Raw genomic sequence first — 15,179 nt, forward strand, 5'->3', positions numbered from 1 at the left:
ATGCGGCGGTAGGGAAGCGAGTGCGCAGGCGCGCTCTTCCACCCTTTCTCCCGTAAGAGAAAGGGAAGGACGGCTTCCTTATGTAGTAGCCCCTCTTCATCTTTATTTACAGAACTTTCCTCAGGATCCCTTTCAGGTGGGGCTCCTAAGACCCTGGATTAGGGTACTTTATGAGCACTATGGGGGCGGGAGAGGGCGAATTATTCATTCATTCAATAAATTTTCATTGGGTGACTGTGCCTGGCCCTTTGGGGTGAAGCAGCAAGCAAGACAGGCCCTCCAAAAGCTAACATGTTAATTGGGAAGGACAACATTTACATGCGTAAGTCATTTCGAATGCTGCTGCTTACTGGGAAGGGAGTTTATGCATGTGGCAGGCGTGGCAGTGTGGCAGGTAACTGGCGACAAGGAAGGGCTGGAGGGGACAGCTAGTGCACAAGGCACGAGGAAAGGGAGCGGGTGGGTTCAGGAAGCATGGGTGTCACCGAAGGCCGCTGTGGCTGGAACAGAGATGGAGGGGGAGTGAGATGAAGGGGGTAGGGGGCAGGCTCTGACCTCGCTAGCCCCAGGCAGGAGTTGGGCTATTTGTCTGGAGGATAAAGGAAAGTTGTTGACTTCTGAGCAAGCCATTGACATGACCCTGTTGGTAGAAAGATCCCTTTGACTACTGTGTACAAAATTGGTGTTTAGAAGAGGATTGGCGTGGAGACAGAAAGACCAATTAGGAGAATGTTGTACTGGATCCAGGCAACAGTCCCTAGAGTGGTTTGTGTCAGCTGATGGCGGTGAACTTTATTTAGGAGATGAAATCGTCAGGGCTTGACCACGGATTGGTTGTGGGTGATGATGGGAAGAGATGTGTCAAAGATTCTCCCAGATTTCTGGCAAGAACAGCTAGGTCTGAGGAGAGGGAGAATGTTCATTTTCGACATGTTGGGTTTTTCTGGCTGCGCAGCGTGGCTTGTGGGATCTTAGTTGCCCGACCAGGGATTGAACCCCGGCCCTCGGCAGTGAAAGCGCGGAGTCCTAACCACTGGACCGCCAGGGAATTCCCTGGATATGTTGAGTTTGAGTTGCTTTTGAGACATGCAAGAAAAGAAGTCAGATCATTCCTTAGACAGAGAAGACTAGAGCTCAGAGCAGCGGGTTAGTAAGCAAAGCCAACAGAGAGTGAGCAGCTAGAGAGGCAGGGGGAGCAGAGGTGGCACAGAACCCAAGATGAGGGGGGCATGGGGAGCAACATGACATGCTTCTGAGAGATCCAGTTAGAAGGTAACCGAAGAAAGCCTGTTAGATTTAGCTGTCCGGAGGCCCTTAGCCCAGGCAATTCGGATGGAATGGTAGGACAGAAACCCAGATGCAGTGAGTTGAGGAATGGCTGGGAAATGGAGACACAAAAACCTTGAGAATAGGTGGTTCTTCCCAGTTGGTGGGAGGGAACATGGGTTTGAGAAGAGTTTTTTCTTTTAGGTTGGGAGAAACTTGAGCCTGTTTAAATGCTGAAGTAAAGGCTTAATAGAGAAGAGCTGATATTCAGAAGAGGGAAGAGGGAGGCAGTCTAGGACTGGGACGGTGATTCACTATCTTGCTGTCCTACCAGCACAGCTTCACATGGCCCAAGATGACTGCTTGAGCTCCAGTCATTTAGTCTGAGTTCATCCAGCAGGAAGGAAAGAGAAAGGTAGGAAGATGGCATTTGCTTCCTCCTCCTTCTTTTTTTTTTTTCAAATCAACATTTACTTGCAAGCAATCTCCCTTCCCTTTTAAGGAGACTTCAGAGGTGCCTCATGATGCTTCTCCTTACATCTGAATGGCAGTAACCTAGCCCCATGGCCATGTCTCACTGAAAGGGAGGTCAGGAAATGAAGGCTTTGGACTGAGCTACAAAGTGACCAACTACAGTTTCTGTTACTGAAAAAAGATTGGGAAATGGATACCAGGAGCTTACGTGCAGTCTCTGCAATGAACGGGGTTGCTGAGGCCTGGTGGTTTGTCTGTTGAGGAAGAGTCTGGAAAGAATTAAGATTTGGAGTCCAGCCCACTCCATTCTAATTCCGGCTCCATATCCTGTCGCCTGTGTGACCTTGAACAAGCCACCTGCCCTCTCTGAGCCTCAGTATCCTCCTCTGTAGAATGAGAGTGATAATCTACCTGACAGAATGACTGCAGGGATTAAATGAGATGCCATGGGGAGACCTGACCTGTGGTAGGTGCTGATGTTTATTACATTCAGAGTAAACTTTAATTTTTTAAAAGAGAATAAACACGCATTGAGCATCTACTGGATGCCAGGAACTTGTTGGATGTTTTTTCATCATACACTTATTTACTTCTCACTCCAACCTGGTGAGATAGGTATTGTAATCTCCTAATTTATAAAGCAGGAAACTCCAATTCAGCAAGTCATCCAACATAGAAATGTCAGGATTTTGAACTCAGGTCTGACTCTGCAATGTTGTAATATAGTAAGACATGTATATTTCGTCTTCGTCCCAGTTCCTAGCACAGAGCTTCTGCAAGGGTTTTGAAATTTCCTGACAGAGGTGATAGGAGCATCTTTTGTTTTTCGTAACAGGCAGCTTTCCACTGTACTGGAGTTTACGGTTAATGAATGACTGGTGTCAGGAGGCCCCTAGATAACTTCAGGTTGGGGGTTAATCGCAGAGGGACCAACCTTGTGATTAGAGGATTGGAACTTTCAGTCCCCCCTCCCCTGCCCCAGGGAGGGGAGAGGGGCTGGAAATTGAGTTAATCACCAGTGGCCAGTGATTTCATCATTCATGCCTATGTAATGGAACCTCCATAAAAACCCTAAACGAAGGGGTTTGGAGAGCTTCTGAGTTGTGAGTGCATGCACTTCCTGGGAGCGTGGTACCCCCCAAACTCCATGGGGACAGAAGCTCTGTTCTCTGTGGACCCTACCAGATCTTACCCTATGTACCTCTTCATGTAGCTGTTTGTATCCTTTGTAATAAACCGGCAGAAGTAAGGTGTTTCCCTGAGTTATGTGAGCTGTTATAGCAAATTATGAAAGGTGAGGAGGGGGTGGAGGGAATCCCTGATTTGTAGCCAAATTGTACAGAAATGTGGGTAACCTGAGGAATCTCTACTTGCAACTGAAGAGGGAGACGGTCTTGTGTACTCGGCCCTTAACCTGTGGGGTCTGCACTGACTCCAGGCACTTAGCATTAGAATGAATTAAATTACAGGGCACCCCATTGGTGTCTGCAGAGAGCTGGAGAATTGCTGGCTGGGGGAACCACACACTTGGTGTCAGAAGTGTCCTGCTGGGACTTCCCTGGTGGCACAGTGGTTAAGAATCTGCCTGCTAGGGCTTCCCTGGTGGCGCAGTGGTTGAGAGTCCGCCTGCCGATGCAGGGGACATGGGTTCGTGCCCCGGTCTGGGAAGATCCCACATGCCGCGGAGCGGCTGGGCCCGTGAGCCATGGCCGCTGAGCCTGCGCGTCTGGAGCCTGTGCTCCGCAACGGGAGAGACCACAGCAGTGACAGGCCCGCGTAACGCAAAAAAAAAAAAAAGAATCCGCCTGCCAATGCAGGGGACACGGGTTCGAGCCCTGGTCTGAGAAGATCCCACATGCCGTGGAGCAATTAAGCCCGTGTGCCACAGCTACTGAGCCTGCGCTCTAGAGCCCGCAAGCCACAACTACTGAGCCCACGTGCCACAACTACTGAAGCCTGTGCGCCTAGAACCCGTGCTCCGCAACAAGAGAAGCCACCGCAATGAGAAGCCTGTGCACCGCAAGAAAGAGCAGCGCCTGTTCGCCACAACTAGAGAAAGCCTGTGCGCAGCAACGAAGACCCAACGCAGCCAAAAACAAATAAACAAAATTAAAAAAAAAAAAGTGTCCTGCTGTTGTGGGTAAAAACACGTTAGTAGGAGACACCAAGGCCTTTCCTGGCAACCAGTGAAGTAAGCAGACCCGCCAAGGCCCTTCCCAGCTAAGCCTCGGCATAACTTCTTCAAGTTTCTCAGACAACCACGTGTTTCCTGCCTCCGTCTTTGTCTCTGGGGTTCCCACACTTGCCTGCCCGGTGAACTTCTGCTCCATCTTCAAGACCCTTAGCAAATGAAAGCCCTTGACATTTTTCTTGATCCTGTAGGGGAGGAAAAATTTCCCTCTGCCCTTCTAGGTTCTCTTTGGCTGGTCTAATATAATTAAATTGGCATAAGACAGATCAACAGGAGAAAAACAATCAAATTTAATTTCGAACGTCCAGGAGCCCCAAACATATGAAGCTCAAAGAAGTGACTAAAGCAGGCAGCTTTTATACCTTGTAGGCAAAGAAACAATCACTTGTGAAGATTTGACAACACGGAAGCCTTTTTGCTTGGGGTAGCAAATTAATGAAGAAGTAACAAAGTTTGTTTATACAGCCTTCTTGGCCTTGAGACCTTGAATTCGCTATCTTTGGCGATAGGCATGCCTCCTCTCCTCCTGGTAGAGGGTATCTTCACATGGGAGATTTATTTCCTGCTTTTTCAGGGGGACAAAGGAGGGTAAGCATGTTCTCGCACTGGCTGTTTCCCAAGAAACTTTAATTCAAAATAATCAATATGCCAGAGTGGCATGTTTGGAGGCGACCTGCCCTGAACCCCATCAATTCCCTCACCAAGAATCACTCCCTCAGTCATTTTTTGATCATTTAAAACCACAGGGCTTCCCTGGTGGCGCAGTGGTTGAGAGTCCACCTGCCGATGCAGGGGACACGGGTTCATGCCCAGGTCCGGGAAGATCCCACATGCCGCGGAGCGGCTGGGCCTGTGAGCCATGACTGCTGAGACTGCGCGTCCGGAGCCTGTGCTCCGCGGCGGGAGAGGCCACGGCAATGAGAGGCCCGTGTACCGCAAAAAAAAAAAACACAGTTATTGTTTGGAGTGACCTTTCCGAGGACAGGAACTATGGCATTTCAGCTCTGGGTCTCCTCGTAGGCCCTGGGGAAGCTTCTCAGTGACCGTGTGTGGCATCAAATTGATTGAAGAGTCAGAGATGAATGGATACATTGGTAGATGAGGCAGGTGGGGGACAGGCAGTCCCAAGGTCCTCAAGTGACTTACAGGGGAGCTGGGGCTAGACTTGGGGCTTCTAGATAACCCCCCAATGCCTCTTTCCACCCCTGACCCCCTAACCAATGCACTATGATGGGTCCTTTTTCCAAAATCCCTCGAGTCTGATCTTCCAGGGAGCAAAAAGACGCCGGGCTCAGCATGGCACCTGGGAGAACAAGCATTAAGTCAGCGCCTCCTGTTTGCAGGACACTGAGCTCCCAAGGGGTAGGGGTGGATCCAAGGAAGTCCGCTGGGACAGGCCCCCTTCTCTGGGGTCACCGTGCCTGGGAACCAAGCTGTAAAGTGGATCCTGTTTTCCCCAGGACAACCCTGTGGGTCAGGGTTTGCCAGCAGTCCAAGTCATGCTTCTGCCAAGGAACAAAGATGTCACAACTGCTGACCTTGATAACTGTTTAAACGGCCAGAGCAAGCTCCAGGTGCCCAGGTGGGCAAGCCACCTGGCAGGGACAAGGGCCCCGATGCGCAGTGAAGCACACACATGGCCCAGGACATCAGATAACTCCGTGCCACCACACCGTGGCCTTTCCAAACCCCCAACAGCAGAAGAACAAACAGCCGTGCAGCTCGGTGGCCACCTTCTGGGAGCTGAGAAGGGCTGTGCCTGGGGGTTGGATCCGCCCTTTGTCATGAGATCTTCAGCAAGGCTTTCCCTGGCTCCAGCAAGCTCCCCATGGAGCCAGCAGGTGCCATCAGTCCTTTGTTCAGCCTCACACACAGCCCTGCAGCGAATCTGGCTTGCAGGTAACAGCTTGGAAAGGTGCTGTTAAAGACGCTGAAAATACTTGGAAGAGAGAATAGCAGATTCGCCCACATCCCACCACCCTCATCCCCACCTTCCTTTCTGCCTTCTCCATTCTGGCTGGGAACCCAGGCAGATATTTTGGCCTGGTTGCCAAAAGGGAATGCAGAGACCACCTTGGGCTGGGCTCTCTGCCTTTCTGGGCTTTTCTTGGTCACAAGCATTTTGCCATGGGGCTGTGTGGTCTTCATACTGACCATCTGAAAGGATGCATCAGAGTCCTCTGAGCACCCCCTCATTTTCAAACGTTAGCTGATAAGCGTGTTTCCAGCTGGAGGCTATTATAAACAGCTTGGCAGCAGTCATTCATATGATTGAAAACCATTCATTCAATTTCTTAGAGAAGCACAGTGAAATACATGGCGGGGGGGAGGGAATGATTTGCTTTACAATTTTAGCAAAGGGGAAAAAAGAAAACAAGGGGAGAGAGATAGAACCAGTGGGACAAAATCAGTATAATCTGGGGTGATGCGTGAATGGGATTTTATGGTGCTGTTCTCTCCCTTTTTTGTGTATGTTTGAAATTTTTCATAAAAAATTAAAAATAGAAATGTAAACACAGTTCCTGCCCTGAAGGAACTCACAGTCCTGCAAGGAAACAGACAAGGAACCAGACCCTGGCAGAGCAGTGTGACAGGGCTAGCATGGGGCTAGGGGACCCAGAAGAGGGCCACCTCCTCTGACTTAGGAAATCAGGGAAGGCTTCCCAGAGGAAGTGACATCTTAGCTGAGACCTGAAGGATACATAGGAGGTGGTCAAATGATATGGAAGGGAAGGGTGTTCCAGGCAGAGGTACCTGCAAGAGCATACAACTGGTAGAGAAAGAAAGGTGGCAGCTAACGCCTGAAGCGATGGTCTGTCTGGCTTCAGTGTTGGTGAGGCTGAGCCAAGGCTGGAGCAGAGGCAGGGGCAGGACCAGCGGTGCTTCGTGATCCGTAAGTGTCTGGGGGCCTCCAGGTGCCTGGCAGCTGGGGAAGGATGTGATCAGATCTGGATTTGAGGCTGATCGTTCTGATCTCTGTGATTCCTGGGCGCGGGGTGGATTGTGGGTGGTGGAGAAAGCCCCAGGCATCCTCACGTTCACAGCTTTACTTTCCCCTGAATTACTCCTTTAAGATCATTTCCAGAATGCTCACCCCCACGTCGTGCTCTCAATTTCTCTGTGCACTACTGCTATCTTCACTTTGGTTTACCTCTTCAAAGATGCTGTGACCTCTTTGAAAGCCGGGACTAGGTTTTACTCATCTCTGCAACCCCAGTGTTTCGCACATAGCAGACACTAAATAAATGCTTTGTGAATGAATGAACTTTTATTGAGCACGTACCAAGTGCCAAGCACTTTTCTCAGTGCTTTACACATATTACTTCGTGTGCAGGGTTGTCATAACCACTCCCGTGGAATGTGTTACTATTACCCCTGTCTGGGATATGCCATCAGACCATGATGCAGGTCTGAAGGTCTGACTCCTGGGGGTGGGGGTGGGGGGCGGGGGGTTGAGTAAGAAGGGTCTCAGATGGTAGGTATTGCAGTCATAGGAAAGTGTCAGGAGACTAACCTGGAGAGTCCTGGTTAAAGGCGTCCTTTGTCTCGTGGGGACCAGCCCGAGTTAGCTCCCCTCTGCTCAGTCACTAGTTAGGAGCAGTCCATTCCTGCAACCTTGGCAGGAGCATGAGGGTGGATCTGGAAAGGCAGCAGCTGGAGCCGTCTGTCAGTGATATGCACAATCCCTATTTTACAGTCATGAGAAATGAAGCCCAGAGAAGTTAGGTCACTTGCCCAAGGTCACACAGCTAGGAAGCAGTGGAGCTCCTTTGCTTCAAGGGCTGTCTTTGTGACCCCCTACTTCATGACAGTGTTGTTATGGGTTGAATCGTGTCCCCCCAGATTCATGAAGTCCTAATCCCCAGTACCTCAGAATGTGACCTTATTTGAAAATAGGTCGTTGCAGCTGTAATATGTTTTGTTTTGGCCGTGCTGCCTGGCATGTGGGATCTTAGTTCCCCAATCAGGGATCGAACCCACGCCCCCTGCAGTGGAAGCACGAAGTCTTAACCACTGGACCGCCAGGGAAGTCCCAGATGTAATATGTTAATATGTGATCATACTGGAGTCAGGTGGGCCTCTAATCCGATATGACGGTGTGAATTCCTCTCTAAAGTGGAGCCGTAATACCTACTTCACAGTGTTGTCGTGGGTTCACAACACGCGGGGGAATGTATGCAAAGATGTCCAAACTGGGAAAGGCAGGGTGGTGCTCTTATTACGGAGAGGGAGACTGAGGCCCGGGGAGTTGAAGTGGCAGCTAGAATGTGGCAGAGCCAGGATGTGAACGCAGGCCCCTTGGAGCCCCGGGTGGGTCTGACTTCCTCTGGTCCCTGCCAACCCCTGGAAATGGCCCAGCGTGACAAGAGGAAGCCGACTCCGGCAGGAATGTGCCCCGGCCCCCAGCCAGCAGCATGACCGAGGCTGGGATCCTTCCCCAGCTCGGTTCCAGCTCCTGACCATGGCCGGGTGCTCGCGGACAGCACCATGTCCTGTGGCTCCTGTCCCTGCCTCCTGTGGCTCAACCCTCTGGAGGATATCTGTGCGGGGGACTCCTCTGGCCAGCCACCCCCGGGGCCCAGTCGTGACCTCCCTCCTGCATCTGCCCCTCAGCTCTGTCTGTGGAGACTCCTGGCTTCCGAGCCGTCCAAGGGAAGCAGGTCCTCCTTGAGTCCAGCCCGGTGCCACCAGGCTGCCCATCTGCCAGGCAGGCTGTTTCCCCACCTGGCAGCTCCTGGAGACAAGGCCTCTCCTTTCCGGTGCTCCAGACCCCTCCCTGAGCACCCCAGACCCCCAGTGCCCACCCCAGGCTTCAGGAGCCCAAAGGAAGGGGAGTTTGCTGGAAGACGGTCAGAACTGACAAAGAAAAGGGCAAAAGATGTCTTTCCTGAGCATCCAGAGGGCTATGGAAAAAGCAGGACCGGTGTTTGAGTCTCAGCTAGAACACTGCTAGCTGCGTGGCCCTCCATCCAGCCACTCATTCAACAAATACCTACCTAGCACCTACCGTGCATCAGACCCTTAGAGAGGGCGGTATATGCACGACTCTGGACTCAGACAGACCTGGTTCAAGTCCCAGCTCAGCCCTTTACTGTGTGACCTCAGATGAGTTGCTTAACCTCTCTGAGCTTTCTTTGTCTCATCAGTTAAATGGAAGGAATTTTACCATCCTCTTTTCAGGATTGCTGGGAAGATAGAATAGACATCGGTGAGGAGTTCTGCATGCACCCGGCACCCAATGAGTACTCCATAAATGGCCTTGTTGCTGCTATAGAAGGTGCTGGAGGTTGAAAGGTAAGTAACATGGAGCCCCTGCCCTTGAGAAGCAAATGGAGAGAGAGAGATGAACCTGAATCAGTGATTAGTAAAAACACACCCTGGGTTTGGCGTAGAAGGACAGACACGCTGGATGGGGTGGGGGCGGGGAGGAATAAAGAGGATGGAGAATCCAAAAGGCTTCCCGGAGGAGGTGCCCAACCTTAGGGAATTCAGCTAACTTCTCTAAACATCTCATCAATTGTTTATTTTCTTTAATGAGTAATTCTTAGGCAAAACTGTAGTCACCAAAAGCAGGTCAGTAGGTACCAGGGGTGCAGGGAAGCAGTTGGATAGCACTGTACATATTATTTTATAACCTGTTTTTTCCACTGAATATAATTTTAATGTTTTATTTCATTATTCTTCTACATAAAGTTCTTATTTCCCTCATGGTATTCCATTGTAAAGATACAACCAAGATTAATTAACCAGTTTCCCTTGCATGATGTCTTGGTTGTTTCCTGCTCCTCAGGATTCAACTCCAGGTTGCATGGTGTATCCCTGTAGACCAAGATTTCTTAACCTTCTCTGTGCAAGAGAGCCCCTGGCCACCAGAAGAAGCCTGCCACCCCCCAAAAATAATATTTTAAAATGCATAAAATAATATACCAAAGTTTGCAAAGGAAACCAATTATCCTGAAACACATTTATCAAAATATGTTGTAAAATTGGGCTACAGCGGTCCAAAGAAGGTGTGAGACCCATGGAACAGAGCAGCCCACGGGTCTTCAGGCTGGCTGTGGCCTGAAGCACCCAGCCCCACCCAGCCCCGCCCAGCCACGATCAGCTGAACCCCGTAACACCCACAGATGTGTGAGTTTATTTTAAACCACTGAGTTTTGGGACTTCCCTGGTGGAGCAGTGGCTAAGACTCTGCACTCCCAAGGCAGGGGGCCCGGGTTCGATCCCTGGTCAGGCAACTAGGTCCCGCATGCATGCTGCAACTAAAAGTTTGCATGCCACAACTAAGGAGCCCACGTGCTGCAACTAAGGAGCCCTGGAGCCTCAACTAAGCAGCCCGCCTGCCGCAACTAAGACCCGGCACAACCAAATAAATAAATAGAAATAAATATTGAGTTTTGGAATAGTGTGTTACACAGCAAAGGCTAACTGATAACAGTGGGGGAGGATAGTCTTCCTACAGAAAGCATCACCTAAGCTTATGATTAAACCTGGAGCAGAAATGGCAAATAAGCATGTGAAAAGATGCTCCACATGTCTTTGGGGAACTGCAAATTAAACAACAATGAGTTACCACTACATACTTATTAGAATGTCTAAAATCCAAAACACTGACACCACCAAATGCTCGCAAGGATGTAGAACAAGAGGAATTTTCCTTCATTGCTGGTGGGAATGCAAAACGGCACAGACACTTTGGAAGACAGTTTGGTGGTTTCTTACAGAGTTAAACATAGTTTCACAATATGATCCAGTAATTGCGCACCTTAGTATTTATCTAAATGAGTTGAAAATTACATCCACACAAAAACCTGCACATGGATATTTATAGAAGCTTTATTCATGATTGCCAAAACTGAAGCAACCAAGATATCCTTCAGTAGATGAATGGATAAAGAACTGTGGGAATCCAGACAAGGAAATATTATCAGAGATAAAAGGAAATGAGCTATTGGGACTTCCCTGGCGTTCCAGTGGTTAGGACTCTGCACTTTTCACTGCTGTGGCCGGGGGTTCAATCCCCAGTCAAGGAATTAAGATCCTGCAAGCCGCACAGCACGGCCAAAAAAAAAAAAAAAGAGCTATTAAGCTTCATGAAAAGACGTGGGGTAACCTTAACTGCATATTGTTAAGTAACGAAGCCAGTCTGAAAAGGCCACGTACTGTATGATACCAGCTATATGACATTCTGGAAAAGGCAGAACTAGACACAGTAAAAAATCAGTGGTTCCAGGGGTTCAGGAAGAGAGAGGAAGGGAGGAATAGGTGAAGCACAGGGCATTTCTAGGGCAATGCAGATATTCTATATGGTACTGTAATGGTGGACACGTGACATTATGCATTTGTCAAAACCCATAGAATGTGCAGCATAAAGAGTGAACCCTGATGTAAACTGTGGACTTTAGTTAAGCATAATGTATCATTCATATATACAATGAAATACTACTCAGCCATAAAAAAGATTGAAATAATGCCATTTGCAGCAACATGGATGGGCCTAGAGATTATCATACTAAGTGAAGGAAGTCAGGAAGAGAAAGGCAAATACCATTTTATATCACTTATATGTGGAATCTAAAATATAACACAAATGAACTTATCTATGAAACAGAAACAGACACACAGACATAGAGAACAGACTTGTGGTTGCCAAGGGAGAAGGGGGATGGGGGAGGGAGGGATTGGGAGTTTGGGGTTAGCAGATGAAAACTATTATATATAGAATGGGTAAACAACAAGGTCCTACTGTACAGAGCAGGGAACTATATTCGATATCCTGTGATAAACCATAATGGAAAAGAATATAAAAAAGAATATGTATAACTGAATCACTTTGCTGTACAGTAGAAATTAACACAACTGTACTTCAACAAAACAAATTTTTTCAAAGTAGTAATAATAATGCATCGTTATTGGTTTAACAATGGTGACAAATGTATCAGTAATGCAGGACATTAATAATAGGGTAAACTCTGGGGGCAGTGAGATGAGAAGTATGTGGGAACTTTCTGTATTTCCTGCTCAATTTTTTTTTTTTTTCTTTTTTTTCCCCGGTACGCGGGCCTCTCACTGTTGTGGCCTCTCCCGTTGCGGAGCACAGGCTCCGGACGTGCAGGCTCAACGGCCATGGCTCACGGGCCCAGCCGCTCCGCGGCATGTGAGATCTTCCCAGACCGGGGCACGAACCCGTGTCCCCTGCATCGGCAGGCGGACTCTCAACCACTGCGCCACCAAGGAAGCCCAATTTTTGTTAACACTTTTTAAAATTTTTATTTATTTATTTTTGGCTGCGTTGGGAATTCGTTGCTGCACACGGGCTTTCTCTAGTTGTGGCGAGCGGGGGCTACTCTTTGTTGAGGCGCGCGGGCTCAGTAGTTGTGGCTCACAGGCTCTAGAGCACACGCTTGGTAGTTACGGCTAATGGGCTTAGTTGCTCCGTGGCATGTGGGATCTTCCCGGACCAGGGCTCGAACCCGTGTCCCCTGCATCGGCAGGCGGATTCTTAACCACTGCACCACCAGGGAAGTCCCTTCCTGCTCAATTTTAATTTTTTTTTTTTTTTTTTTTTTTTTTTTTGGCCACGCAGCGTGGCTTGTGGGATCTTAGTTCCCCAACCTGGGATTGAACCCGGGCCCTTGGCAGTGAAAGCGCCAAGTCCTAACCACTGGGTCACCAGGGAATTCCCTCCTGCTCAATTTTATTTTCTGTCGGTTTTACTGAGATATTACTGACGCACAGCACTGTATAAGTTTAAAGTGTACAACATAGTGATTTGACTAACATACATCATGAAATGATGACCCCAGTAAGTTTAGTGAATATCCATCGTCTCATATAGATACAAAATTTAAAAAAATAGAAAAAAGTTGTTTTCCTTGTGATGAGAACTCTTAGGATTTACTTCCTTCAAAACTTTTCATATGTAACATACAGCAGCATTCATTATATTTATCAGGTTGTGTATTACATCCCTAGTACTTATTTATCTTATAACTGGAAGTTTGTACTTTTGACCACCTTCATCCAATTCCCCCTTTCCCCACCCCCCCACCCCTGCCACAAATCTGATCTCTTTTTCTATGAGTTTGTTCAGTTGTTTTTGAAATATAATGACCTACAATACTATGTTAGTTCTTGGTGCACAGCAGAGTGATTCGATATTTCTGTACATTTCAAAATGATCACCACTCAACTTTTACGTAAACCTGAACCTGCTCTAAAAGATAGTCTTATGAAACAAAAGAAAATGGGTTGTACTTATGGCTGTGCTTCTTATGAATGCATTTAATAGCAAGATCCCATAGCGGGGCTAATAATGATGGAACTCTGAAATGGTGATGAGTGGCCGACGCTCTGATTTCTGCAACGCTGTGATTTCTGTTGACAGCAAAGCCACAGGTATGGCTAATTCTACTGTGGTTTGCTGCCTATATTTGTAAGTGAAGGAAGTGCTAAATTTCATCGAGACGTTCCTGGAAATAAAGGTGTCGTGTTTTTGTTCCCCATCCAGGTTCACAGATCCCTGCTGTACAGTTACCTTTCTTTGACCTTCTGATAAACTCCCGGAAATGGTTTTGTCGGGTCAGAAGATGCACATTTTTAAAAGGTTTTGCTGCAATTGGAAGATTGTCTTCCAGTTTGCAGGTGCAGTTTCCAGTCACCCAGCATATAAAAGGGCTTGTTCTTCTGCCTCCAACCTGCAGCCAGGGGTCCTGGGATTCTGCATCCCCTGGGCCACTCTGCTCTCTAATACTGAAGTGAAAATCACCTAAGCGTCAGCCCGGGAGACCACGCCTTCCAAGGCTCACTTTGCCAGTGACTTCCAAGCCATGCTTTCTGTTTCCTGCTCTGACCTGGTTGCCACTCGTCACCTCGGCCACCTCCCTTCCTCTGGACCACTGCCCTTCTCCCCAGAAATGGGTAACCTCCTGCCATCTGGTGACATCTCCAGGCTTCAGCTCTCAGGATGGCTTCTCTGGGCTCAGCACCCCCCCTGAATTCCCTAAAACACAGCTACCACCAACCTGACAAAACCTGGCTGCAGGTTTGGGGAGAACAAAAGACAGATGTAAATCAGAGATCAGGGACTTCCCTGGTGGTCCAGTGGTTAAGACTCCGTGCTCCCAATGCAGGGGGGCCTGGGTTCGATCCCTGGTCAGGGAACTAGATCCCACATGCCGTAACTAAGAGTCCACAGGCCGCAACTAAAGACCCAGCACAGCCAAATAAATAAATAAATATTTAAAAATTAAAAATAAACTGGAAGTCCACAGTCTGGGATTCTTCACGGGGGCCACATGCCTGCTTTCTTCTTAGCCCCCACTGGCCTCTGTGCAGGGGCTCAGTGCCCTTGACTGGGTCCCTATTGCCCAGCATGTAGACCTCCCCATCCCCCCACCCCAGGGGAGAAGAAATCCTGGCCTCCCGTCTAAAGCTTGCTTCACCTCCTTCTCCTACACCCTCCTGCACAGAGCAGTCCAAAATCGAGATTAAGGGGGGAGAAAAAGTTCTTTAACTAGCTGACCCAGTTTATATAACTGAATAGAATACTTAACATCTTAGTCTAAAGCAGCTGTCTTTGGGCGTCCCCAAGAACAGCAGGAAGCTCTTACTTCACAGCTGCCTGACCAAGAGGGCTCAAGAAAGGGGTCTTTCCAAGACAATCCAGAACAAAGGGACGATCGTCTCTGTAAACAGATCCCCTCTGCTGCCCTAGAATGCAAAAGACGTTTATAACCTTTACGGTGTCACAGTTTCTCTCATCGGCAGTTTTATGATGCATTCTCCCATGGCGCCCCATGACGCTCTCGTTTTATTAAAATGAATGTTTGATAATTTAGTAAAATTTATTTTTTTAATTAATTAATTTATTTTGGCTGCATTGGGTCTTCATTGCTGCGCACGGGCTTTCTCTAGTTGCAGCGAGCAGGGGCTACTCTTTGTTGCAGTGCATGGGCTTCTCATTGCAGTGGCTTCTCTTGTTGCGGAGCACGGGCTTTAGGTGCATGGGCTTGAGCAGTTGTGGCTCGCGGGCTTTAGAGTGCAGGCTCAGTAGTTGTGGCACACGGGCTTAGTTGCTCCGTGGCATGTGGGATCTTCCCAGACCAGGGCTCGAACCCGTGTCCCCTACATTGGCAGGTGGATTCTTAACTACTGCACCACCAGGGAAGTCCCTAATTTGGTAAATTTTAAATGGTACTTCAATTTGATTTAATTTATATTTCTCTGGTTATTAGAAAAATTGAAC

At 48.5% G+C, this 15,179-nt stretch overlaps 1 long non-coding RNA gene across 1 annotated transcript; it reads left to right on the forward strand.

Annotated features, from left to right (window-relative positions):
• Positions 1-60: 60 nt before the first annotated feature.
• LOC307194688 lies at positions 61-15,179 on the forward strand. Its single transcript, XR_013830610.1, has 3 exons — positions 61-136; positions 9,113-9,226; positions 13,443-15,179. It is a non-coding gene; the product is annotated as an uncharacterized lncRNA (long non-coding RNA).

The sequence above is a fragment of the Stenella coeruleoalba genome, assembly GCF_951394435.1.
Source record: "Stenella coeruleoalba genome assembly, chromosome: 11".
NCBI classification, from domain to species: Eukaryota; Metazoa; Chordata; class Mammalia; order Artiodactyla; family Delphinidae; genus Stenella; species Stenella coeruleoalba.